Below are 26,413 nucleotides of genomic sequence, written 5' to 3'. Positions count from 1 at the left end.
GGGGAGCAGCTTGTCACGACAGATGCTTGAAGAAAGTAACACCTATGCCCTGCGTGTCTATCACTACTTCTCTCCCAGGTTTGCCGACACAGTACTCGTCCTATCAAGACGTGTTTTCTAAAAAAAGCAGGTGATGTATTGCCACCACACCGGTCCTTCGACTATGCTATAACTTAAAGCCTGACTCGGAGCCCCCTAGAGGAAGGGTGTACCTACTTTCTCTATCAGAGACGGAGGCCATGTCGGCCTATATTCAAGAAAATTTGCAAAAAGGATTTATCCGGCCTTCCAAGTCACCTGCTGGAGCTGGATTCTTTTTCGTTGGCAAGAAGGATGGATCCCTTCGCCCATGTATAGACTACAGAGGACTTAACGAAATCACCATAAAGGACCATTACCCTTTACTTCTGATTTCAGAGTTATTCGACAGACTCCAGGGAGCCAAGATTTTCACGAAGCTGGACCTAAAAGGGGCATACAATCTGGTCCGCATTCGTCAAGGGGACGAGTGGAAGACGGCCTTTAATACTCGCGATGGCCATTTTGAGTACTTGGTCATGCCCTTTGGCCTGTGTAACACACAGGCCAAATTCCAAAATATGATGAGATCCTGCGAGATATGCTGCATCAATGTGTGGTTGTGTACTTAGACGACATACTAATTTTCTCCCAAGATCTACAGAGTCATCAAGTAGATGTTGCCAGAGTCCTGCAGAGACTACGGGATAACCGTCTCTACGCTAAGCTTGAAAAGTATGCCTTCCATCAAGAGTCTGTTCCCTTTTTGGGCTACGTGGTGTCCAGCAGGGGCTTCCAAATGGATCCACAAAAGACCAAAAGCATACAGGACTGATCTCAACCCACTCTGTCGATTTCTCGGCTACAACAATTATTATTGCACATTCATCCACCACTACTCTATCTTGACTGCACCACTTACTGCCATGACAAAGAAGGGAGCCAACCCTTCCCAGTGGTCTCCAGAAGCTGTTGCTGCCTTTCAAACCCTCAAGGAGGCTTTTCTCAAAAAAACCTTGCCTTCACCATCCGGTCCCTCGACGACCGCTTATAGTCGAGGTTGATGCCTCCGATGTCGGAGTAGGAGCCATTCTTAGCCAGAACAGTGATTCCCATACACTGCACCCTTACTCTTTTTTTTTCCCCAGCGTTTTTCTCCAGCCGAAAGAAATTATGGTATAGGAGATAAAGAGCTGATGGCTATCAAGCTTGCATTCGAAGAATGGCGCCCATGGCTCGAGGGGGCACAACATCAGATAACTGTATACACAGACCACAAAAAATTGGAATATCTGTGTCATGTGCAGCGTCTGAATCATAGACAAGCCCAATGGTCTTTGTTTTTTTTAATCGGTTTGACTTTCTGCTCAAGTACCGTCCTGCTGACAAGAATACCCGTGCAGACGCTCTCTCATGCTCCTTCACTTCAGAAGATGTCCCGGATGCACCTCGCCATATCATCAATCCTGAGAAGGTGATTTTGGCCGCTGCCCATTCCGTTCCAGCTGGGAAGACGGTGGTTCCTCGGACCCTGAGAAAGAAACTTCTGAAACGGGCTCATGATTCCCGATTCGCCGGTCACCCTGGGTAATTCCGTACACTATCCACCTTACAGAGATATTATTGGTGGCTTTCAATGAAGGAGGACGTACGTGCGTATGTTGAATCTTGTGCCACCTGCGCAAGACAGAAGCCTCCTGCCAGTCATCCTTGGGGCCTTCTGCAGCCCTTATCAGTTCCAGATGAACCTTGGATGCACATCGCGACGGATTTTGTCGTTGACCTGCCAGTGTCCAGTGGAAACAACACCATATGGATCACAGTAGACCGCTTCTCGAAAATGGCACACTTCATGGCATTACCCGGGTTACCATCTGCCCCAGAATTGGCAAAGCTGTTTATATGGCATATATTCCGCCTGCACGGCATGCCGAAGTATATCCTCTCGGATAGAGGTGTACAGTTCACGGCTAAATTCTGGAGAGCCCTTTGTAAGAAATTCGATATTTCTTTAGACCTAACGTCAGCATACCATCCACATTCAAATGGTCAAACCGAAAGAACGAACCATACACTTAAACAGTTCCTCCGCTCCTACGTCAACTCCAGACAAAACGACTGGGCAGAGTTGCTCCCCTGGACCGAGTTCGCCCTGAATTCACACCCATCAGCCGCTACTGGATCAACACCATTCCAAATAGTGTATGGCCATCAGCCATTACCTCTGTTACCTATACCATTGTCGGTTTCATCTCCTGCAGCCCAGGCTTCAGCTGAAGAACTCCATCAGCTTTGGAAACAAACCAAAGGTCTTTTACAAAAGGCAGGACAACAGGCCAAGGAAAGTTACGATGCTCATCAAAGAGCAGCACCTCAATTCCAACCAGGAAACAAGGTATTGCTCAGTACCAAGTTCATCCGTCTCAAACTGTCCTCTGTTCGATTCACTCCACGCTACATTGGACCTTTCTCCATACTGTGCTGCCTGGGACCAGTAACTTACAGCCTGCGACTACCCACTTCCATGAAGATACACATTGCCTTCCACGTATCTCTCTTGAAGCCACTCATCCTCTCCAAGTTTTCAAAAAAAATCTCTGGACCTGCAACCTCTTACTGCCGAAGAGGACATCATGTACCAAGTCGATGACATTCTTGATGTACGTAAACGTGGAAAGCAATAGGAGTATCTCATATCCTGGGAAGGATATGGGCCAGAAGAAAATAGTTGGGAGCCTGCTAATAACATTCTTGACAAGGATTTAATTTGACAATTTCATCTAACTCATCCAAGGAAGCCGAAACCCCCTGGGAGGGGCCCTAAGAAGGGGGGGTACTGTTGCGCCCATCAATCGCAGACAGCTGCAACCTCTGTTGTTCACCTCTCTTTTCCTTGCACCAGTGATTATTGGAAGAATGGTGGTCTCTGCTTGCAAATGCCGCCTTCCCCGGCATCCCCGGAACAGTGTGGGCAATCCCGTCCGCCATCTTGAATCGGGGGATACCTAGGGCACGTGCATGCGTCAGGCCCTCTCTTATACACGTCATGGCGGAAACCTTGGGGGCGTTCCCTCTGCATGACGTCACCCGTCAGTGTATTTAAGCTATCCGGCCTATACTTCCTACGAGTTAGCAAGGACTTCCTTCCTGCTGAATTCCACTCTACTTTGGAGACGCTTCGCTATTCGCTACTCTGAACTGTTCCTGAACTACGGGACTTGGACTTGAGAAAAAAGCTGTGATGACACCAACAGATAGTCAATCCTAGACTGTGTGGCATGTGCTCGGGAGACATGGGGTATAATCACGCTTAGTAGGGTGCAAAATCCGGCAAGCATCCAAGAGATCCAATTGAATATAAAGCAATGGTAATCCCCTGTGTTGTACAAGCCCATCTGTAGAAAAATGATGAGATTTATCTACCAAGAGGTCCCCTACCGTATTCAAATCTCCCCTTAACACCATCAGGTTTGTACCTAAGGTCCATAAATGTTGAAGAAGTCTCATATAAAAGCTGGGGTCGTAAACATTTGGGGCATAACACTGCACACCATAATAGGTTTCCCCCTTAAAGAGCCTTTTAAAGTCAAATATATTTTCCCAGGGTCCTTAATAATTTGGTCATCTTGAAAAGATACACTTTTATGAAATAAAATTGCAACCCCAGCTTTCCTAGACTTCGAAGAGGCCCAAAAGACTTCCCCACTTCACCAGCAACGTAATTTACCATGTTCTACATCATTCAAGTGAGTTTCCTGAAGCATAGCAATGTCTGACTTATGTCTCAGAGATCTCAGTATCTTATGTCATTTGTTCAGAGATCCGAGCCCTGCTATATTCCAGGAAGCCAGCCTAAGGTCTCCCTTACCCATCATTAAAGTAGATGTTATGCCTCATCCCAAAGAAGATTATCCTGTAGTTCTAGTTCATCCCCCAAGCCTGGGATAAACCCCATTCTTGTTGCCCTTGATCCTGCCCTCCACTTGAAAAACCTTAGCCTGCTTACCTCCCCAAAAAAACCTATTAAATCCCTTCCCCTTCCTATGCCCTGTGACCCAACCCCTCCCCCTCCCCCTCCCTCCTTACCCCTAAACCCTTCTAAACCTCCATCCCACCACCCCATGGCAACTCTTCTAGAAGTCAGTCACAATAACGATGCTAGAAGGCCTCCCTATCACCCCCCTCCAACAGTACATCTGTTATTCCACAAGATGGCCTCTTCACCTTAGAAGTCCAAAGAGCGACAGTCAAGTTCCCAAATAATAGAATTCTCTATCTTCATCAGTCATGAAGCTCTGATCTTGAATGTGGCAAAACAAGTTAGGTAACAAGAACCATAAAAGCAATTCTTTACCCTGAGACAGGATATCCTGACTCCACGGGACATGCCATTATGTACTCAGCTGGATAACAGTTTTCGCTGCGGTTACCAGTCAAGCTGCATCAAGTGAAACCAAAAAAACCTGCACTTCTTCTGGGCTGGAGAATACTATTGTTTTCCCAGCATGAGTCACTTTCAGCTTAGCAGGGTACTGTAATATGAATCGAACCAGTCGGTCATGTAACTTAGAACAAATAGGAGAAAAGACCCTTCTAAGTCCAGTGAGTTTCGCCGAGTAGTTTTGAAAAATCAAATTTCTTATCTCCCGCAGAAGGTTGCAATCCATGCCGTACTGACTGAAGTTCAGCTGTTTTGCATGTGAAATTCAGGAAACGAGTGATCACCACTCTAGGCCGTCCACTGTTCTCCGAGCACTGGCCTATCCGATGAGTATGCTCTATATGAATGGGCCCTAGGGCTTCTGGGAGTTGCAGTTCTTTTACCAGCCAGGTTTCTAAAAAAACCCGTAACTCCTGGTCTGAAACTGAGTCCGGCAGCTCAACAAATCGCAAATTATTACCACGCGAGCAATTTTCTAAGTCCTCCACTTTTTCTTCGAGCCAGCTCGTTTTACACCATGAAGCTCACTCACAGATTTTGCTGCAGTGCTCGCTTCATCGTCCATTGCTGAGACACGCTGTTCGACCAGGGCCACCCGCTGTGTCAAGTTATCCATGGCGATAGTTAGTGCATCAAATTTATTGAATACCAATTCAAACTTTGCATCTATTGCTGATGTTACAGCAGCAGTGACTGCTTCAATAAGGGTCTCAGGAGGAGTTGCGTCCACAACTGATGGCTCCCCTTCTCGAGCCGTCTTCTTGGTCTCTTTCAGCTTCCTCCTCTCCTTGTCTTTCCAGATAGTTTTCAAGGGCATAGCCACCTTAGAGCTCAAAGAATAATCAAAATTCATTCCAGAAGAAGATTCGCCACTGTCCGTCTATTTATAGCGAGAAAAGAGAGCGAATTCAGCCAGATGGCGGGGAGGCCCAGAGAGAAGGAGAACTTCCTTCACAGCATCACGTGACCCACACGATATATGCAATATAATGCAGGTTAGAGTCCTAATGAGGTTTAATGAATCACCTGTATAGTTAGATAACTTTAAAAAAAAACAAAAAACACACCTACTGGGTCAGCAGGCCCAATTTGTACCCCCCCCCCCCCCTCCATCCAACTCCCAAATTTGAAAAAAAAGAAGTCATGGGCCAGTGTAGTCTGAGGTCTACTCTTTTTCACTGAAATCTTAGCTCTGAACACTCTACCAACCACTCCATATTGATAGCAATGTTGTCAGCATACACTTCCAGGACTGCTATCACACCAAGTATAGAAGTGGCTGTGTAAGATAACTTTAACCGAATATATTCAACATGAGACTTCTCTGCTGATTATCCATGACAAGTTTTCTAAGTGCTGAATCTTCAAAATGTTATGCATGTATAAACTAGCATATAAACATGTAAGTAGCCTCTACTCATGTATTCCGTATTTTATAAAAGTTCAAAATACGCACATATTTTTACTTTCACGCGTACATGTGAGCGTGTGAAAAAGAGACAGTCTAGAGGCGTTCCTGGGCGGGACCAACATGTAGACACCTAGTGGTCGATTCTAAAAGCCTTGAATGTGACAAAACTGGGAGATATGCACGTGCTTCAGATCCACGAGTGCAGCGCGGAATTTAAAAGGCCCACGGCAATGTGCGTATCTCCCGTTACATGCACAAGAATATTTTTGCCAGAAACGGTGGGCTGTGATTATGGTTGGGGGGGGGGGGGGGAAATGGCGAGCTGGGTCTGTAGCATCAATTCAGTGCGTAAGTATTTATGCGCACAAGCACGTGCTGGAGTTCCCTACTGCGTAACTTTACTTCTGCTATGGACGGCGTGCAAGTAATAAAATTAAAAAAAAAATCACAGGCTAGTTAGCGAGGTTTACGGGGGATCTGAGCTAACGGGGTCAAAGGTAAGCAAAACTAATGGGGGAGGAGTTAGGAAGGCCGAATAGTTAACTGGGCAAAATGGAAATGAACTTGGAAAATGGGCTCTAGAGTCGGCGTGCGTATCTACTGAAATCACCCTCACTTACATGGTCCAGGCGGCATTTGCGCACACACGAGCGTGTCCATATTAACTGGGGCGCACATGTATGCACGTCCAGGCTATTTGTAACATGCACACATATACGCACTGGTGCGTATATGTGTGCATGTAACATGGTATATGTGCACCAATGGTGCACATATACCATGTTACATGTTACATGTTACATGCACACATATACCATTGGTGCGTGCTGGCAAACACGTGTACATGTGCGCCCGTGCGCAGCTCTTAAAATTTACCTCATAAGTTGCTATTTTAAAAGACACTTATGCACGTAAATTTCCAATTTACTTGCGTAATTTTATCACTTTCTGGCTTAAGAGATATTAAATGTGTTTATTGTGTAATACTGGCCGGGTGAGAGGTCTGAGTGAACTGGGGGGACTTTAGGCTGAAAAACCAAGAGGGTCTCGATGACCTGCAGAAAGACTGGGCAAACTGATGGGAGTAAGTCCTACTTTATTTTCACTCGTAAAATATATGCACATATATTTTCTAAATAGATGGGAAACGGACACGCATTCATCGCATAGAAATACGTGGTTTCAGTGCGCTGCATGTATTCTGCATCCATGTGTATGTTGACGGATAGAGATACGCGTATTTTATAAAGCATGCAGATATCGTTCACGCGGGTTATAAAATCTAGTGTAGATCTGCTCACAGCCTTATACGCGCATATATGGGGCCATGCGGAGTTTTTTTGAAAGTTCTCTCTCTTTTAACTTTGTTTATGTTTATTTTTATTTAATTCCCAGCTTTCCAACAATAATATCAAAAGTGGTTTGCACCAGTGTTTCTCAACCTTTTGCACGCCAAAGACGGGCTAAATACTTCCCTTAAATTGCATGGACCGGTTGGTTCAAAGCTGAGAAGAGGAGTCTCCCAGAAACTTAAAGAGCGGTGGAGGGGGAAGAGAGAGAGGTTAAAGAGAATACACTTTCTCCACAACATGGTATTTGATTTCACGGGTTAGTCCTGTAGCTCATCTGTGTTACTTTAAGGTGGTAGCTGCCAGTTTAAGAGATTTTTTTTTAAAGTTCTTATTAAAAAAATAAGTCTTCTCTCTCTCTCACCCTTCTCTCTACCTGTCAGTCAACAATATTGTCCTCAGAAAAGAAAGAAATACCTAAATACCTGCCTTACCCTCCTTCCCAGTCAGCCACCAGCTTTTCATAAAAAAAGGAGCCTCTCAGCACCACCGCCCCAGTTGGAACCAGTCCCAAGGCCCAATCTGAAGGAGGAAAGCAACCGTTAAGGAGAGTGAGTGAGCATCTTCTTCTTCCTTCCAGTGGCCCAATCCCCTCCTGGCTTCTGAACGGAGGCGGGGCCTGACAGCGCAGCAGGCGGTGACTCGGTCTCACGCCGGATCATTAACACGAGGCTGCAACTGCTCTCCTCCCTGACAATGAGGCCTCAGCACCGGCCCCAACTGGAAAACAAGGTTCGCAAGGTAAGGGGGTAGGGTTAGGAAAAAAAAGTCTCTGCTGGCTGTGCAGCAGGCTGCAGTGCGTGCAGCTGCATTACAAGTCTCACCTCTTCCTCATCCTCCTGTAGTCACTGTTGCTCCGCCGACTGGCAGATAAATGCTGCCATGGGCCAGTGGGTGAGAAGCACTAGTTTACATCACTAAAAAGGCAACAGTACTAGAAATCCAGGAATGCAATGGGACAAAACCTGAACTGGATCAACCTGTTTTGTTGATCTGAAGTGAGGTAGCAACCATGGTCCAGCAGCTGCCAGCGGCCGCAGTGCAGGATGTAAGTGCTGGAACCAGGAAGCTAGCTACCAGCCTGGCACACACCTGATTGGCTGGCAGCATCGAAAGGCCCCGGCAGAGAGAATTAGTCATCTGAAGGCTTGGGAATCAGTTTCACAATCCAAACTGAGGAAAGGCGGCCTGTCCTGTGAGAGTCTGCTGGGGCTGCCTCAAGGATCTCCTAGTAGCTCAGTGGCAACATCCCTCTTTTGAAGCCAGAGGTTCACAGGTTTAGATCCCGAGATCCTCAGCTGGACAATAGTCTGTGGAACCTTCTCTTTTTTTATCGGAGTAGAGAACTGATCAGAGCTGGGGCCGCTTCAAAAAGGGCATACAATAACTTGTCTGTGCTGCGGGCAAGGCCAAGGTGCAGGAAAAGAACAAGCACCCAGGGACTCGAGAATGGGAAAAGGTTCCGGAAAGGTCCCCAAGCCGCAGGAGCACCTATATGGGAGCCCCTTTCATGCTGACCAGCAGACAGCAAATGGGTAGCGGCAGAGAGGGAGCTTAGCAGGCAGGAATTCGGGAATCTGGAGGATTATGTATATGGCCACCCGAACCGAGGTATGAATCACCCCAACAGGAGCCATTTACAATGTGCCGTGCCATTGCCACTTACTTAATGCCTCCGAGCTGTCCTGTGGGGCAGGATGCAGGCACAGCAACAATCTCTCACTGATGTCGCACGTGGGAGTCACAGCCGGCTGGGCAGTGTTTAGGACACTGGTAACAATAGACTTGATGACTAAATCTTCATGCCACAGGACTGATGCCTTAGTGGCTGGGACACCAGACCCAGTCACGGAGAAGCTGAAAACCAAATTGGAAGCTAGCAGGCTGCTGGGGGGGGCTCCAAATAATGGGCTGGACCGGTCCCTGAGGGTCATGGTGGGGCGGGCACTGTGGCGCTTTATAGAGGGGAGAGTGAAGCTTGCTTGTAATAAGAATAGCTCTGTCTTGTAGGAACTTTGAGGATTAGCTCTAGTGTGTTGCCAAATTGAAGGGATGAATTCTAGACATTTTAGTCTTTGTTTTGGATTGTGGGCGCTACCTTAAAATTCTGTACAGTCTCTGGAAATATTCCAGACAGTTGGCAACTTTAATATTGGGAGTGCTCAAGCACCCACAGCACCCATGTGCTGCAAAATATGGTCAAAACAATATAAAGAAAGACTTCTCCAAAAACACTCTTGCTGTAAAAGGAAAGGAAAAGATAAGCCCAGATCTACTTTACAGAAGCCTGATGCTTTTTACATTTTCACCAGGAATGTATTGTCATTTGTTTTGCTTCATTTTGTGTAAACTAATTTTTTAATGCACACTAAATTAATGTAATTTGAATTTACACTCCACCTTTTGTGGCTATACAGCCACTTAAAAGCAGATTACAATAGGGAAATACGGGTTTTAAACACTGCGTTACAGTACTTTCGGATAGTAGAAAGACTATGGGGCACTCCATGAAGTTAGCATGGGGCACATTTAAAACTAATCGGAGAAAGTTCTTTTTTACTCAACGCACAATTAAACTCTGGAATTTGTTGCCAGAGGATGTGGTTAGTGCAGTTAGTATAGCTGTGTTTAAAAAAGGATTGGATAAGTTCTTGGAGGAGAAGTCCATTACCTACTATTAAGTTCACTTAGAGAATAGCCACTGCCATTAGCAATAGTAACATGGAATAGACTTAGTTTTTGGGTACTTGCCAGGTTCTTATGGACTGGTTTGGCCTCTGTTGGAAGCAGGATGCTGGGCTTGATGGACCCTTGGTCTGACCCAGTATGGCATTTTCTTATGTTCTTATGTTCTTACTGTAGAAAAGCAGCTCTACATGTTAACTAATTACAAAAAGGACACAGGTTGAGCAAGTTACTTTGCTAAAGATGGCTTAAGTAATGGATGAAGACTGAGGCTCAATGGTTCAGTGAGGAGCATGAATTGTCTGAAGTTTGTGGCCTGCGTGCTGACATGGAATGGAGTTTTCAGAGTGTGGCTCAGCTGGCTGAAGAGCCAGATTTTCAGAGGAGGAGGAAGTGAATTTCATAGATCAGGTGGCACACCAATGAAGGTTCTGCATCTCATTTTCTTCTGCCAGTCTTGAAGGGAGGACTGATCAGGTGCTTTTTCTGGGATGATGGAAGATTTTGGATGGGGTCGTATCCTCTTACCTGTTCTGTCAGGTAGATGGAACCAGTGCCCTTCTTTGCTTTGAAATTCAGGGATAGGATTTTGAATTTGATGCATTGACAATCTGGGAGCCAGAGACTTGAGAACAATAGAGGAGAGGTACATTCCCAATTTCTCCTGCTGGTGATAGATCTGGCGGCAGCCTTTTGTGGTGTCTGAAGTTTGGTAAGGGTTTTTTGAGGTAAGTTGACATAGATGGTATTATAGTAGAGTAGGTAGAAGAGTACTATTGATTGCATTAACGTTTTGAAATTGGTTGGTTGCAGGAAAAGGCATAGCTAATTTAGTATATAGAGGTGTCAAAAGGCTTTACAAATTACAGTTGTTACTTGGCTCTCCATATTGAGGGCTGAGTCAAGTATAACTCTTACACTTAACTTCAATCTATGGATGTTGGGTGATATCACCAAGAGTGAGTGGAGTGCCAGGATGTGGAGTGTTACTAACCCATAGGACCTTTGTCTTCTTTTTGTTAAGTGGACATCCAGTCTGTTACTGCTATAAAGCACTGGTTGAGAAGTACTGTCGTTAAATCCCATGAGTCTTGTTGTGGGAGGAATATGTATGTTGTCAGCATCGATGTATATTTTGAGTCTATTGCTTCAGATAATAGAAGCTAAAGGCTGGAGGTAGATCTTGAAGAGGATGGAGGATAGTGGAGAGCCTTGAGGCATACACCAGAACAGGGGCCAAGGTTTAGGAGAACTGCACCCCAATTTATTATCTGATGTCTGCTGGTCAAAAGGCATGGAACCAGTTTAGGATGGTGCCCCTCGTACTCAGGTTTGCCAATCTGGTTAACAAGTTACAGTAATCAACCATGTCAAAGATGGCAGATAAATCGAGGAGAATGAGAAAGCCTGATCATCTTTATTCCATCAACATGTTGTCAATGAGTGAGATAAGGACTATTGCAATACTGTGTCCTGAGCGAAATCCTCATTGGGATTTATCCAATCTGTTTGTCTCTTTGAAGTAGTCATTCAGCTGACTGTTTACCACAGTTTTGCTGAGTTTTGCCAGACATGGAAGGGTAGAGATACAGCAGTAGTTGGTGCACCCTGATGGATCTAGTGTGTGTTGGGGGGGGGGGGGGGGGGTTTAGTATGGGTCTAATGTTTGTTGTCTTTAGGAGGTCTGGGTAGTGTCCTTGATGGAGAGAAGTGTTCATGACATGGTTTAATGGAACAAATGGCTTTACCCAAGGCAAGTCTTGCCTCACAAGTCTGCTTCACTTTTTTGAAGGAGTTAATAAACATGTAGATAAAGGTGAACCGGTAGATGTAGTGTATTTGGATTTTCAGAATGTGTTTGACAAAGTTCCTCATGAGAGGCTTCTAGGAAAAGTAAAAAGTCAAAGGATAGGTGGCGATGTCCTTTCGTGGATTACAAACTGGCTAAAAGACAGGAAAGAGAGAGTAGGATTAAATGGACAATTTTCTCAGTGGAAGGGAGTGGGCAGTGGAGTGCCTCAGGGATCTGTATTGGGACCCTTACTTTTCAATATATTTATAAATGATCTGGAAAGAAATACGACAAGTGAGGTAATCAAATTTGCAGATGATACAAAATTGTTCAGAGTAGTTAAATCACAAGCAGATTGTGATAAATTGCAGGAAGTCCTTCTGAGACTGGAAAATTGGGCATCCAAATGGCAGATGAAATTTAATGTGGATAAGTGCAAGGTGATGCATATAGGGAAAAATAACCCATGCTATAGTTAAACAATGTTGGGTTCCATATTAGGAGCTACCACCCAAGAAAGAGATCTAGGCGTCATAGTGGATAACTCATTGAAATCGTCGGCTCAGTGTGCTGCGGCAGTTAAAAAAGCAAACAGAATGTTGGGAATTATTAGGAAGGGAAAGGTGACTAAAATGGAAAATGTCATAATGCCTTTGGATCGCTCCATGGTGAGACCACACCTTGAATACTGTGTACAATTCTGGTCGCTGCATCTCAAAAAAGATATAGTTGCGATGGAGAAGGTACAGAGAAGAGCGACCAAAATGATCAAGGGAATGGAACAGCTCCCCTATGAGGAAAGACTAAAGAGGTTAGGACTTTTCAGCTTGGAGAAGAGACGGCTGAGGGGGGATATGATAGAGGTGTTTAAAATCATGAGAGGTCTAGAATGGGTTTTTTCTGTAGCTCTTGTCTAGTGTCTAGTCTGACCTCTTGGTCTAGATTGTTTCCATTATCTTGCTTGCTTGTGGCAGATTTTGTTTTAGCTGTCTGACATGGTCTGTGAACCAAAGTGAGGAGTGGTTGGGGCAGATGGGCCTTTCTTTCAGGAAACAGTTGAACAAGAGTTGTTCCAATGTTGGGCTAGGTTATCTACTGATTCTCAAGTGGGGGCTTCTAGTTTAGCATTAAAGTTTTCAATGTACTGGGGTGCAAGGATTTTTTCTTTAGTCCTGTTAAGATTGTTTTTGGATATGGGAATCCTTTTTCCAGTTCCACCCCCTCCTCCTCCCCCCTCTTACTTTTCCCTCTCCCTCGCCTCTTGTACAATTATTCATAATGATCGCCATATCACGTATATGACACCCCCCCCCTCCTACACCACCCTACCCTCCATCCCCCCTCCCCATCTTGCCCCTTTATTCCCCTGCCACCCTTCGCCTCCCTCAACCCCTCCTCCCCCACCTCCCCACTGCGCTTCACCCCCCACCCCCTCGCACCACCTCCCCTTGTACATAATTAATTTCTGTCTAACTTTGTCTAATACTGTCTAATTTTGTCTAATATGGTTTATTATATGTATATATACTGTCTAATATGTCTAATATGACTAACATGTCTAATATGGTTTATTATATGGTTTATTATATTTATTACATGTCTAATTTTGTCTAATATGGTTTATTACATGTAATCTCGTTTAACTGTGACGCACGTTGGCACCACAGTAAAGTTAACTTACCTCTTAACTATCTATCTTTCCTCCACCTATCATTGTAATTTCCTTTCTCAGTTACATGTAAACCGACATGATGTTTTTTTACGAATGCCGGTATATAAAAGTTATAAAATAAAAAAAAAATAAATAAATTTTCTCTGACTTCAGTTGAGGAGGAATGTGATCAATGCAAGATCAGATCAGATCACAGGGGTCTAGTTTTTGAATGGAGCCATTAGCTTTAAATGAGTTGGATGCAAGTATTAAGTCAATGGTGCGCCACGCACTGTGTCTAAATATAAAGTTCATTTGTTGCAGTCCCAATGATTATAAAGATGAAGGTTATGCTATGCTTTGGATCACTGAAATGCCACTTGAACTCTCCCAATATTAAGAGTCAGACACCATCTACCAACAATTTGATCATTAAATCAACAAGATCTTCGTTTTCATGTTGGGGGTGGATAGGATGGGAGGATGGGAGCTGCCTTCCAGCTTTGCTGAATCTCAGTCAGAAGAGAACAGCCCTCTGCCACCCTGCAACAGACCCTTAATAGGAGGTATGGGAAAGAAAGCACTAAAAATGCCTAGGGTGACAAAATCCTAAATCCATCCCTGCCTGAAACTCACCAGTTCACCCGGACCTCCCACCCAAAAATGGCAGACAAAAAACACATCCATTTCCAATTTTGCAAGTCAATTGGCAGGTGTAAAAGTATATTTGGATAAGTTCAGTAATATATGTTACATATACCTCTTACAAAATAACAGCCTGGGCATGTGCTTATGAACACCGACCCAGAACACCCCTAGACCATGCCTTTTTTTCCCTGTTAAAATTAGTGCACGTTTCTACAAATATGTACTTACTCGAGGGGTAAATAAAATATTATATATGTGCACACATGCTACTTATGCACATCTATGCTATTTACTTGCATGCAACCCCATTAACTCTTTGAAAATTCACTTGTTAAATCCACTCATTTTAAAAGGAAGTCAGCAAAGTTGGATTCTCAGCATAAAGCATCATCACTGACAAGATCTGTTGCTTGACAGCTCAGTCAAGAGCATCTGGACCCCAAAACAGTGCCTCTCCCACATGCATCCAGTCTGGAAAGAAAGTGATTATGTAAGGAAGGAGAAGCAGCAGCACCCAGGGCCAGGACTGGGGGGGGGGGGGGATCATCAGCAGGGCTGCTTTTACCTAAGGCTCTGCCCCAAACCTCTGCTTCCTGTCCCAGCCCCTCCCCTCCCCTCCCATGCAAGAAACAGGATGGGATGAACCTGGAGCAGACAGAACGCAGTGCAAAGCAGAGAAGAGTCCTCTGATCCCTAATCCAGCCCCTCCCCTTTTCCTAGCCCCCCACTCACACCCACCTTTGGCAGGAATGGGAGAGTTGAAAATGGAGGGTATAGCAGAACAAAGAGGAATTCAGTGTTTCTAAATTTGTGATCCTTAATTCTGTATTTGGTGAGGATACCTTATTCTATATTTAGAGAAGAGACAGCTGCGGGGTGGTGTGGAATGAGTAAACGTGAATTGGTTGCTTTTTTTACTCTTTCAAAAAATACAACAACTAGGGGACACACAATGAAGTTACTAAATTGTACATTTAAAACTAATGAGAAAATTTTTTTTTTTATTCAACTCATAATTAAGTTCTGGAATTCATTGCCAGAAGATGAGATGAAAGCTGTTTGTGTAGCTGCGTTTAAAAAAGGTATGGACAAGTTCCTGGAGGAAAAGCCCATAAACCATTATTAAAGGTGGAGTTGCAGAAATCTACTTCTTATCCCTGGGATAAGCAGCTTGGGATCTATTTACCTTTTGGGATCCTGCCAGGTACTTGTGACCTGGATTGGCCACTGTTAGAAACAGGATACTGGGCTTGATGATCTAGTATGGCAAATCTTATGTTCTATGTTCTGCGTGTGTAACAGAGGTGAAGTATCCTGCTAGTGTGTAGGTATCTGTAGCAGTCCAGCTAGTTCTGTTTTCTCACTAGAAGATATTTTGGTGCTGCTGTTTGAGTTCTGAGCGTCTGTGCTGTTTTGGTATGGCAGGTTTGCTTTATAGGTTCTGAGTGACTTTTTGCAGGGCTTTGTGCCACCTCACAAAAGGGCAGATTTTCAAAGGGATACGCGCGTAACCCCCAAAAAGCTGCCCCTTCCACCCCCTGCGTGCACCGAGCCTATGTTGCATAGGCTCGGCGGCGCGCGCAAGCCCCGGGACGCACATAAGTCCCGGGGCTTTCCTGGGGGGCGTGTCGCGGCCGGCGCGTCATCAGGGGGCGTTCCGGGGGCAGGGCCGCGGGCGTGGTTCCGGCCCAGGGGCGTTCCAGGGGCGTGGACATGGCCTCCGGACCAGCCCCTGGACTGGAAAATGGCGTGCCGGCAGGCGTAACTTTTGAAATAAAGGTAGGGGGGGAAATTAGTTAGGGCTGGGGGGCGGGTTAGTTAGGGGAAGGAAAGGGAAGGTGGGGGGCGCCGGAAAGAAAGTTCCCTCTGAGGCCGCTCCGATTTCGGTGCAGCCTCGGAGGGAATGGAGGCAGGCTGTGCAGCTCGGCGCGCGCAGGCTGCCGATGTTACGCAGCCTTGCGCGCCGACCCTGGATTTTGAAAGATAACGCGCGGCTACGCGTATATCTTTTAAAATCCGGCGTACTTTTGCTTGTGCCGGTTGCGCTTACTTTTTAAAAATCTGCCCCAAAGTGTCTGGTAATGGAGGGACTTTGTGTTCTGACACTGAAGTGACAACATGATTTGAATGTTTTTCCTATGGTGGGTACTAAGGGGAGAAAATGTCCAGTTCAGATGGAATCTGCTTGCCAAGGAATGGAGGGGAATAAAGAGGAAGATATGGAGCAAAGAGTGAGGGGGAGAAGAGAGAAATTCAGCTTAAGGGATGGGTGTGGGAGAAAAAAGCGGGACCCATGACAAGAGGGGGGAGATAAAGAGGGGGGGTGGAGGGCACGGAGTGAATTGGGAGAAAGATAGGGGAAGAGAGAGAGGGGGGAGATGCTTTGCTGGCGGTGTTGCCATCAGAGGGACAGCTATGCCTTTGCTGCCAAAGGAGAAAGTGCTGTGCTGCAGCAGCCACTGGAAAGTCAAGGGGAGTGCTTGGGGGTGGGGAGTGTTATTTTGAATGTCTGTGCCGGTGCTGGCAGCAGCTGTGGGGACCGGGAGCGTGTGTGCTCTCTGCGTCCCCGTTGCTGCTCACCCCCTCACCTTCACTCTCACTGCCTCAGCCAGCTGAGAGCAGCACCTCAAAGGCAAGGGGAGAGGAATCGGAGCGAGCCTAGGAGAAGGGGAGGAGGAACAGAGGAGTCCGAAGGAAGGGGAGCAGAGGGAAGGAGAGTGGCCTGAATGGGGAGGGGGAGGAGTGGTTGGATTTCCCCAGTAATAGCTTAACAAATCAGCCTTAGAAGGGGCCAGCAGGATTATGTTTATTTTATTTATTTAAAATATTCTGATTCAGCCTATAGTAAAGATCCTAAACCTAGCTCTTGTTTTGTGTTTGGAAACCTGTATTTTATACTTATTTATTTTTTAAACAGCTGGCAAGTGTGACTGGAAAAACCGGCATAACATAAAACAAGCTAGAGAGTGAATAAACCCTCAGCTGATGTAATCCGAACAAAGAGTGCAGTCAGTGCCTTTGGGTTTCAGGCAGCCAGGGTAATTCCAGGAAACACGCCAAAGAGCTTCCTAGAACACGTAAAAACCAAAAGATCCTTAGAACAATGAAAACTCGCTTTGGAAAGCTTAAATTCACACTGCCCCAAGAACTAGTCCTGCGGAGGGTAATTTTCAAAGGCATTTCTGGAGGTAAAAGCGTGGAAAGGGATTGTTATGGCACTGCCTGCCGGCTATGCAGGTAAATGTGCACAGATACGCTTTGCGTTCATTTAAGTTGTCCTTAGGGATTGGGTTGGAGTGACCTTGACACCTATGTGAATACTTTTGGATGTTCAAGGGTAGGTGTGCAAATTTTCCCCAAAACAATTCCTGCTCACAAATTTGCAGATGTAACTGCAGGAAGGCAGTGTTTTTGGTGTAATTTTCAATGCAAACGTTCTCCCGTACATTTGCTTTGAAAATTAGTATCCTAACTGGTTCATCTATCAAAAATCACATCTCCCCCACATTATTTACTCTGCATTGGCTGCCTATTAAATTTAGAATACCATTGTGCACTACCTAATCCAACCTCAATTTGGCTTAGCACTATCCTTTGAATCTACAAACCACATAGACACTTAAGATCTTTCAACAAAGACTTACTGGACATTCCATCGATACGTTTAGCACGTCTAAACATCACAAGAAAAAGAGCATTCTCAGTAGCTGGCCCGCAACTATGGAACTGGTTACCTACTCCCCTTCATCAAATCTCAAATCTCTCTCTTTACAAAAGTATTTGTCACCCCAGATACAAATCTTTCCTAACTACATTATACACAGCGGGGCAGATTTTAAAACCCCTGCGCGCGTAAATCCTTCTGGATTTACGTGCGCAGGGCCCTCGCGCGCCGGCGGCCTATTTTGCATAGGCCGCCGGCGCGCGCAGAGCCCCAGGACGCGCGTAAGTCCCGGGGCTTCCTTCGGGGGCGTGGCGGGGGGCGTGACGGGATGACGCGGCGTTTCGGGGGCGGGGCGCGGCGTTTCGGGGGTGGCGACGTGGGCGTGGTTTTGGCCCGGGGGCGTGACCGCGGCCTCCGGAACAGTTCCCGGGACCGGACCATGGAGCGGGGCAGCCAGCCGACACGCGCAAAGTTAAGGGGGGGGAACAGGCAGCGCGTGCTGGGCTCGGCGCGCGCAGATTGCACAAATGTGCACCCCCTTGCGCGCGCCGACCCCGGATTTTATAAGATACGTGTGTATCTTATAAAATCCAGCGTACTTTTGTTCGCGCCTGCTGCGCGAACAAAAGTACGCACTCGCGCAAGTATTTAAAATCTGCCCCAGCATTCTTCATCATGCACTCCCCATCCAATCTGAATTGGCTTTCTTTTCTTATTTCTTGTTTGTTTATTTTATTTATTTAAAAGTTTTTATATACTGCTAATAAGATTAGTAACAATCCATCTAGGCAGTTTAAAATCATACATACATAGAGTTAAAACTAAAAAGACAATATGACAAATATATGTTTTTAAAGCTGGATAATTTTTATTACTTTAAAATATTTTTTATAATTTAAATATAATTTCATGATTGTATCTTTCTTCTTGCTTTTATTTTTGTTTATGTATATTGTACACTGTTTTGATCAATACTTTACTGCTAGATGGTAAATAATTATAAATAAATAAATAAAAATAAAAATTAGTGCCACTTATGCACGTATTCATCGAATTTTCTTTTGTGGACGGTTTCAAAATTACCCCCAAGGAGCTCAACTCTGTATAGGGCTGCCAGTTCTGACAGGAGGTTTTATCGTCTCGCGTAATGACTTTAAGGACTGGAATCACTGTCACTTCTTTATTATAGAGAGAGACATTTGCTCACAGTTTGCGCCAGCAGGAAATAAGTGCCAGTCTGACTGTGAAATTTGGTACCTGCACCCAATGTTCAAGTATGTTGCATAACGAAAACATCAAAAGATCACTAGTAAATCTGTGAGCCTTATTTTTAAAAGAACGATTGGGTTTCTGTGACTGTTTAACGTAGGTGAATGGTGCGTGAGTTAATTGCATCAAATTCTTTAAAGAAAAGGAAAGAAAAAAAAAAAAGAGAATAAAATATATTCATAACAGCACATTTGTTACGATAGGTTTGACACAAATTAACCAAACAAATGCCAGCATTTAAAAATCTTGCCAGTTTGACTGCCTCTAACATGGCCGGATAATTATCTGGCTAAAAACTTGTTATCCGGCTTGTTTGCCTGCATGTGCCACAGCATATCCTGGCTGAGTTAACCAGATATGTTTATCCAGCTAACTTTCCTAGCCAGTCAGCGGCTGACCATGGATCTCAAAATATCTGATATTTAAAACACATTCATTAGACTACAAGAAACTGGAAAAATGTATTATATGTATTTCAAAAAAAAGCAGAGTGTCCAGAAATTGTCTGTGCTGGTTTTCTCCTTCTTTAAACACTGACGTTGCAAACCCTGGCTGAGTCACTTCAGGAACATAGCAAAGTAATGAGGCTGCGCATGAAGTAGATGTGATTCCCCATTTGAATCCCCTATTTAATTCAGAAATCCCCAAGTGATTTGTCCAGGATTGCTCACCGCAGTATCTGGGAGGTTGACTCATAATTTCTGGCATCCTAGAGGCTTGGCAGCCCTAACTCCGCAAGATGAATACAAGGGCACTACGAGCTCCAGATACAAAGGGGTTTGTCCAAGTAACTTCTGAAGTGCCTGGCCAAACCGCCAAGGTTTACATTTCTGGCACCTGTAATTGGATAAAAGGCCTCTGGATAAGTTGGAAACATTCTGGGGGTGAGTTCACTTACAGGTCGATACAGTAAAGTGTGCTCCGTCGGAGCGCACTGTCAGCCTGCTCTGGACGCGTGTTTTCCCTTACCCCTTATTCAGTAAGGGGAGGAAAACACGCGGCCCACCCGCGGCATCTAATAGGGCCCTCAACATGCAAATGCATGTTGAGGGCCCTATTAGGTATGCGCGCGGGATCCAGTAAGTAAAATGTGCAGCCAAACCGCACATTTTACTCTAAGAAATTAGCGCCGACCCAAAGGTCGGCGCTAATTTCTTCCGGTGCCAGGAAAGTGCACAGAAAAGCAGTAAAAACTGCTTTTCTGTGCACCCTCCGACTTAATATCATAGCGATATTAAGTCGGAGGTCCCCAAAAGTAAAAAAAAGTAAAAAAAAAAAAAAATAACATTTGAATTTGGCCCGCGGCTGTCGGGCCGAAAACCGGACGCTCAATTTTGCCAGCGTCCGGTTTCCAAGCCCGTGGCTGTCAGCAGGCTCGAGAACCGACGCCGGCAAAATTGAGCGTCGGCTGTCAAACCTGCTGACAGCCGCCGCTCCAGGCCAAAAGGAGGCGCTAGGGACGCGCTAGTGTGGGCCTGCAGGTCCGACCCCCACCCTATTTTATAACTCAAACTGATGCTGGACAAAGCGCCTGAACCCCCCTTTCCCATCAAGCCACACCCCCCCCCCCCTCCCCCAGAAAGATTATAAAAAAGTAGCAGGTCTATCAGCCAAGGAGCCTTCCCGACCCCCAAACACTGAAAATATTTCCAGCTTCCGGACCTCCCTCCTAATCCCCAGCCCGAACTTCCCACCCCATCTAGCACCCCTTAGAATCCCCAGGGCTGTCGCTCCCGACCGTGTCCAGTCTCTGAACTGTCAGAGAATTACCTGACAGCAACACTGTCAAAGCAACACCAGTCACTGACAGGCGCTGTACCAATGTGCCATGCTCCTGGCAGCCCCATGGGGATGCCAGGTGGGGATTAGGAGGAGGACTGGCAAACTGGCAGGGTGAGGGATTCAGGCCTCAGGCCCACAAGGATTTTTTTTTTTTTAATTTTTGTTTTTCTGCCACTTGCCTGGCTACGTTTCCAGTACAGCTGGTTAAGGTAACCATAGTCTGGGTACACGTACCCAGATCAGTTAAACTTTAAACCTTCCAGAGCTCGAAGCGGGGCAGCACTCGGCCATCTGGCGCCCTGTACGGAAACTGAAATTGGTGGCTCTCTGCTCCCTTCTTCGTGGTGACAGCTCTGGCGCAGCGCTCCGTCCTTCGATTCCAGAAAAAGCTGTTCAGTTGCTCCTGCTCTGGCCCATGCAGTTGCCCTGCCCCTTGCGGGTGACATCGGCGAACGACCTGGCCGTGGGGAATAAAAAGAGGGATCTGTAGACGGGCCGCTGCCAGCAGGCCTTGCCGAAGGGCCTGTCCCTTTGTGGGCCCCTTCATGGGTCATGAGTGGGACAATGAGTGGGGTACGGATTCCTGTAAATTGGTGGTATATCATTTTATTGATTAAATATTGCATGATGACAATTCTAATGGCAGAAAGTCATGAGATGAGCAGTATCTGTGTAAGGTAGGGTTACTGTATAAATGGCAATTTAAGAAGGCCCGTGAGGTATAACACCAGAGTTGATAACAGAGTATTAATAATCCCGCCTCGAATGTCTCAAGCTGAGATGAAAAAGAAAGATGTCTTACAAATGGCATATATACATGCTCCATCGGTGAGAAATAAGGAGATAAAGATTTCAAATCTTTTAATGCAGTTAGACTTATATTTTGTTGTTTATTTCAGAATCTTGGTTAAAGTAGTGAGTATTGCTATTATGAATGGGGTGTGCCTTTCACGCTACAGTTATGAGGGAGTAAATCGTCCAAAGAAAAAAGGAGGGGGGTGTTAACTATTTTTAAAAAACCTTATAAAGTAAGGAAAGTGAAGGTGTTAGAGAGAATGATCATTTTGAGACATTGGATTATAAATGCAAGGTTGGACATTTTGGCTGGTGTATTTACTGCCTGCTCAGAGAGCAGTGGTTGTTGATGCTTTAATTGAGTTGCTGACCACCTTAAGCATAAATCATTCAAAATTGACTATTTTGGGCGATTTTAACATGCATTTTTATGGTGCTGCTTCAAGTGGGGCAGTGACCTTTTTAGCCACCGTGAATATGCTAGGTTTAACACAGTTGGTTCAACAACAAACACACGGGGATGGGCACATGTTGGATTTAATTCTGATTTCAGAGAGGCTGGCATTGTGCCATATGGTCCAACATGTTAAAAATAGTTTTATCCCGTGGTCTGACTGTAGATTACTCATGATTATGGTGAAGCACGTAGGCACTATTCAGGAACACAACACTGTACAGAAAATGGTACATCCTGAAATAAATTCAGAAATGTTTAGGAAACAGTGGGGATGAAGTGAAGGATGCTTGCACTATGACATCTGTGGGGGAGGCAGTTAAGTGGTGGAATGATTCCTTGCAGAAAGTTTGATAAAGTTGCTCCCCCATTACTGTTTGTAAACGAAGGCGCACCAGCTATAGTGCCAGCTATAGAGCTGAGGAAGAAAGTGCGTGGTGCTTAGAGAAAGTGGAGGCGAAGGAAGAGAGATGTATTGAAAAGTGGCATATTTAGCAGCTTTGACTGATTATAAGCAGGAGGTGGCTAAAACAAAAATACATTATACAATGCAGATTAATAGTGCAATTAATAGACCCTTGGAGTTATTTGGTGTTGTTAAAGGGATACTAAGTAAACCAAAGGGTGTTAATGATGTAAACTTAAAATGTGCAGGATCTAGCAACCTTTTCTCAAAGTAAGGTTAAGTGTTTTCCTCCCCATAATCATGCCCAGCGGAATTATGTTTCAGAGGTAAACACCTTGATGGTCAACTTTTCAATTTTTAACTAAACCTTTGCTAGATGATGTATTACAAGGGGTAAAGACCCTTAGGTTGCAGGCAATGCCCCACTCCTTCTTGGCTGTAAAGAATGAATTCTGTTTTCTGATCAATACCAAAGCCGGAAGCGGAAGCCGAAGACAAAGTTAGGAACAAGCCAGGTCAGGAGCCAGAAGACAAGACGATCAGACACACTGCAGCAACTAAAGACTCAGGGAACCTGAGGAACCTCGTTGCAAGGCGAGGAGGTATTGCTGCAGCTGCCGGGTTTAAATGGCCCAGCAGCATCTGACGTCAGTAGAGGAGCTGTCCACGTTTCCCACGCTGGCCCCTTTAAATCTGCAGCCCCGGCGCACGCACACACCTAGGGGGCGGGGCCAGCCGCGGATCGGCGTTGGCGTCTCTCTCACAGGGAGAACGCTGCGGAAGACCGCTCCTCGGGTCTAAGAGGCCGCAGCGATGGCGTTCCTGCGGCCGGACTGGGCCACCTGGTGAGTGCAGGTCCCGGGCCGTGCCCCGGGACCGTAACACAAACTAATTTGACTGTGATGGACTCCACCTGTGACCTAGCCAAATACTTGCTGATGGCCTGAAATACACAACTTGGCCAAGCACCTGCAGTAAACATCTTAATTGTTCTTTTAACATCTGTTCTTTGACAAATGAAACACAGTTCCACACCCCTCTGGCATCATGTGTACGCCAGACATGTACAACCCAGGCTGGCATAAACTCTATGCAGCAACCAAAATACCCTTCTCTGTTGTCATATGGCTAGCTCCTAGCAGCAGGCTCTCCGGTTACCTTCCAGGAATACTCCCCACTAGGCCTGGCAAACCTCAACCTACCTCGGTCTCCTCTAATTGGCCTCCACTTCTCTGGCAGCTCTTTGCCTGCCTGTCAGTCTCCTCCCCATGAGAGACTTTGCTTTCACTAAGTAAATCTTTAATTAACCTCACCTGGATCATCCAATTATTATCATATTCCTCTGCCATCTGTTTCTCCCTTCTGGCTAACTTTAGATCACATCTCTCCTGGACTACAACTCCCAATAGACTCCTGCAATAATTCTTTTCTCTTTCCTGTTTATTTATTTGTTTGTTTTTTATATACCGACATTCAACATAAGTCATCACATCGATTTACATATAACAAATTAAAAAAGAAAAGATTACATTGTAATAATATGTCCATAGTCTAGCAGAGCTTTCTGAGGCCCTGAACCAGATGCCCAACAACAAAACGCTGGGCATCGATTGTTGCGTGTCCTGGCTGCAGCAGGCCCGCAACCGGGCCTACTCCCGGACCTGGCCCGTCCTCTCTGGCGGCGGTAGCCAGCCGCCTGCACTTCTGCACCCCCGCTGCCTCCTCGACTCTCCCTGTTCATCTACGGACTCCTCCGGCTCCCAGTGGGTCATTCCACAAGTGCCACGGGGAGACGCCGCCATCCAGGGTCCTGCTCCTTCCTAGCGCTTGCGTGCCTCTTCTACTTTTAAAGGGGCTGCACCGGGAATCTCACCTGCAGCCCCAGATAATGACATCGGGCCCTGCTATTTAAGGCAGGGCCCACCACTCGATCCTTGCCTTGGCAACAGGTCTCCACGCTAGTCGTGTGCTTGTTGCTCATCCTTGTTCCTGACTTCGTTCCTGGCTCATGTTCCTGACTCCGTTCCTGATTCCTACCTAGTTTTGCCTTCGGACTGATTATTGGCTTTGACCCTCGCTTCGTTGGAACTATGCTCAGGATTGATTACTGGCTCTGACCCTCGCTTCGTTGGAACTACGCTCAGGATTGATTACTGGCTCTGACCCTCGCTTCGTTGGAACTATGCTCAGGATTGATTACTGGCTCTGACCCTCGCTTCGTTGGAACTATGCTCAGGATTGATTACTGGCTCTGACCCTCGCTTCGTTGGAACTATGCTCAGGATTGATTACTGGCTCTGACCCTCGCTTCGTTGGAACTACGCTCAGGATTGATTACTGGCTTTGACTCTCACTTCGTTGGACTATGCTCTGGACTGACTACCGGCCTTGATCCTTGCTTCGCTGTACCATGTCTAGCTCAGCTGCCTGCCTGCGACCTTGCCTCTGGTATTCCCTTGGACTTGGCCTTGCCAGGCTTCGGCCTTCTGCTGTCCAGGCGTAACCTACTCTTGCTTCCGGTCCGTACTTGCTGCCCGGGCCTCTGGATCCCTGCCTCGGTCCCTCTGATACCTCTGCTGGTCTCTGGCTACCTGCTACAACATCCACTGGGAGTCGTCTGATGGAGGCCCGCCTAAGACCAGCCAGCCCTGGCACCCAAGGGCTCAACCTGTGGGGGAACGAGATTGAGGGTAGCGTCAACCCCACCTCAGGCCAAGGGTCCACCACCAGCACAGCAGGTTGCCAAGGCCATGGACTTGGTGGAGCCATCCTCCCTCCAGGTCATTCCGGGCCTCGCTCTGAAGATCCAAGAACAGCAGCGATTCTTACAGGTGCTGGCCTCCTCCGTCAAGCGCCTTCATGTTTGTTTGGATACCCTCGCTGGGTCTACAATACCGACGTCCGCACTGCCCAGCCCTCGGCCTTCACCCTCGCCCTCCAGGGCTCTGCTGGCCCTACCTGCTCCACCCCGTTTCAACCGGGACCCCAGGATCTGGAGAGGGTTTATCAACCAGTGCTATATGCAGTTCGCTCTGCAGCCCTCCATCTTCCAGGATGAGCTTACAAAGGTTACCTTCATTCTTTAGCATCTGCAGGGCAAGGCACTGGCATCTCCCTTGTGGGAACGTTCAGACTCTCTCCTCCAACAATTACCACTTTTCGTGGCCATCTTTCGTCAGACCTTCGTCGACCCAGGGAGGTAGGCTGTAGTTAGTTCCAATCTCCTATATTTGAGGCAAGGTCAGCGAGCACTCGAGTATACAACTGAGTTCCGAACTCTTGCCACAGAATTGGCTTGGCAGGAGGATTGCCTCTGAGCCATTTATCTGGACGGTTTTATCATCTCAACTTACAGATGAACTTGCAGCCCACGAGCTACCGTCCTCTCTCGAGGATCTTATCAACCTTGCAGGCCGCATCGACCACCACCTCCAGGGGCGTCACTGAGAAGTTCGGACACCCCGACGTACCACTGCAGAACATTCCTGCTCTCCACCAGCAGCAAGGCCCACCCCCAGCGGAATCCCGCCATCCACTAAAGTGGAAGAACCTATGCAGCCGGGCTGAGGGCGTCTGTCCCCGGAGGAACGCCTCAGACGGAGGCATTCGGGTCTGTGCCTGTACTACGGGACTGCAGGGCACTGCTTATCGTCTTGTCCCATCCATCCGGGAAACTCCCTGGCCTAAGTTAGGGGTCCTGAACTTGGGTGCTACCACTCCGGCCCCTCAGTTGTTTCTATTTCAGTGCCCTCTGTGGGGCCGATGCAATAAATTTGCATAGAAAACAGGTGCTGAACAGTCAGCGCCTGCTTTCTTAACACATCGGTTTTCGTGATGGCTGTCTGCTGGTAAGGAAAACGGACGCCGAGGGTTCAGGAAGCAAACGCTTGTCAGTCAAGCATCCGTTCCTGAACCCAACTTTCTTTTTTTTTTTTTTTAACTTTTTTTGTTTCTTTTATTTTTCATCCTATTTAATATCACAATGATATTAAGTAGGAGGTAGTACAGTAAAGCAGTATTTTCTGCTTTTCTGTACTTGTTTTAGATG

The 26,413-nt window shown here is 46.3% G+C and overlaps 1 protein-coding gene across 2 annotated transcripts in view; it reads right to left on the bottom strand.

Moving 5' to 3' along the window:
- Positions 1-26,413, bottom strand: part of ALPK1 (alpha kinase 1) — a 217,454-nt gene that overhangs the window by 161,369 nt on the left and 29,672 nt on the right. The window lies entirely within an intron of this gene.

The sequence above is a fragment of the Rhinatrema bivittatum genome, chromosome 1 (genome assembly GCF_901001135.1).
Source record: "Rhinatrema bivittatum chromosome 1, aRhiBiv1.1, whole genome shotgun sequence".
In the NCBI taxonomy this organism is placed as follows: domain Eukaryota; kingdom Metazoa; phylum Chordata; class Amphibia; order Gymnophiona; family Rhinatrematidae; genus Rhinatrema; species Rhinatrema bivittatum.
Note: the sequence above shows the minus strand (reverse complement) of the source record. Positions and strands in the feature narration are given on the sequence as shown.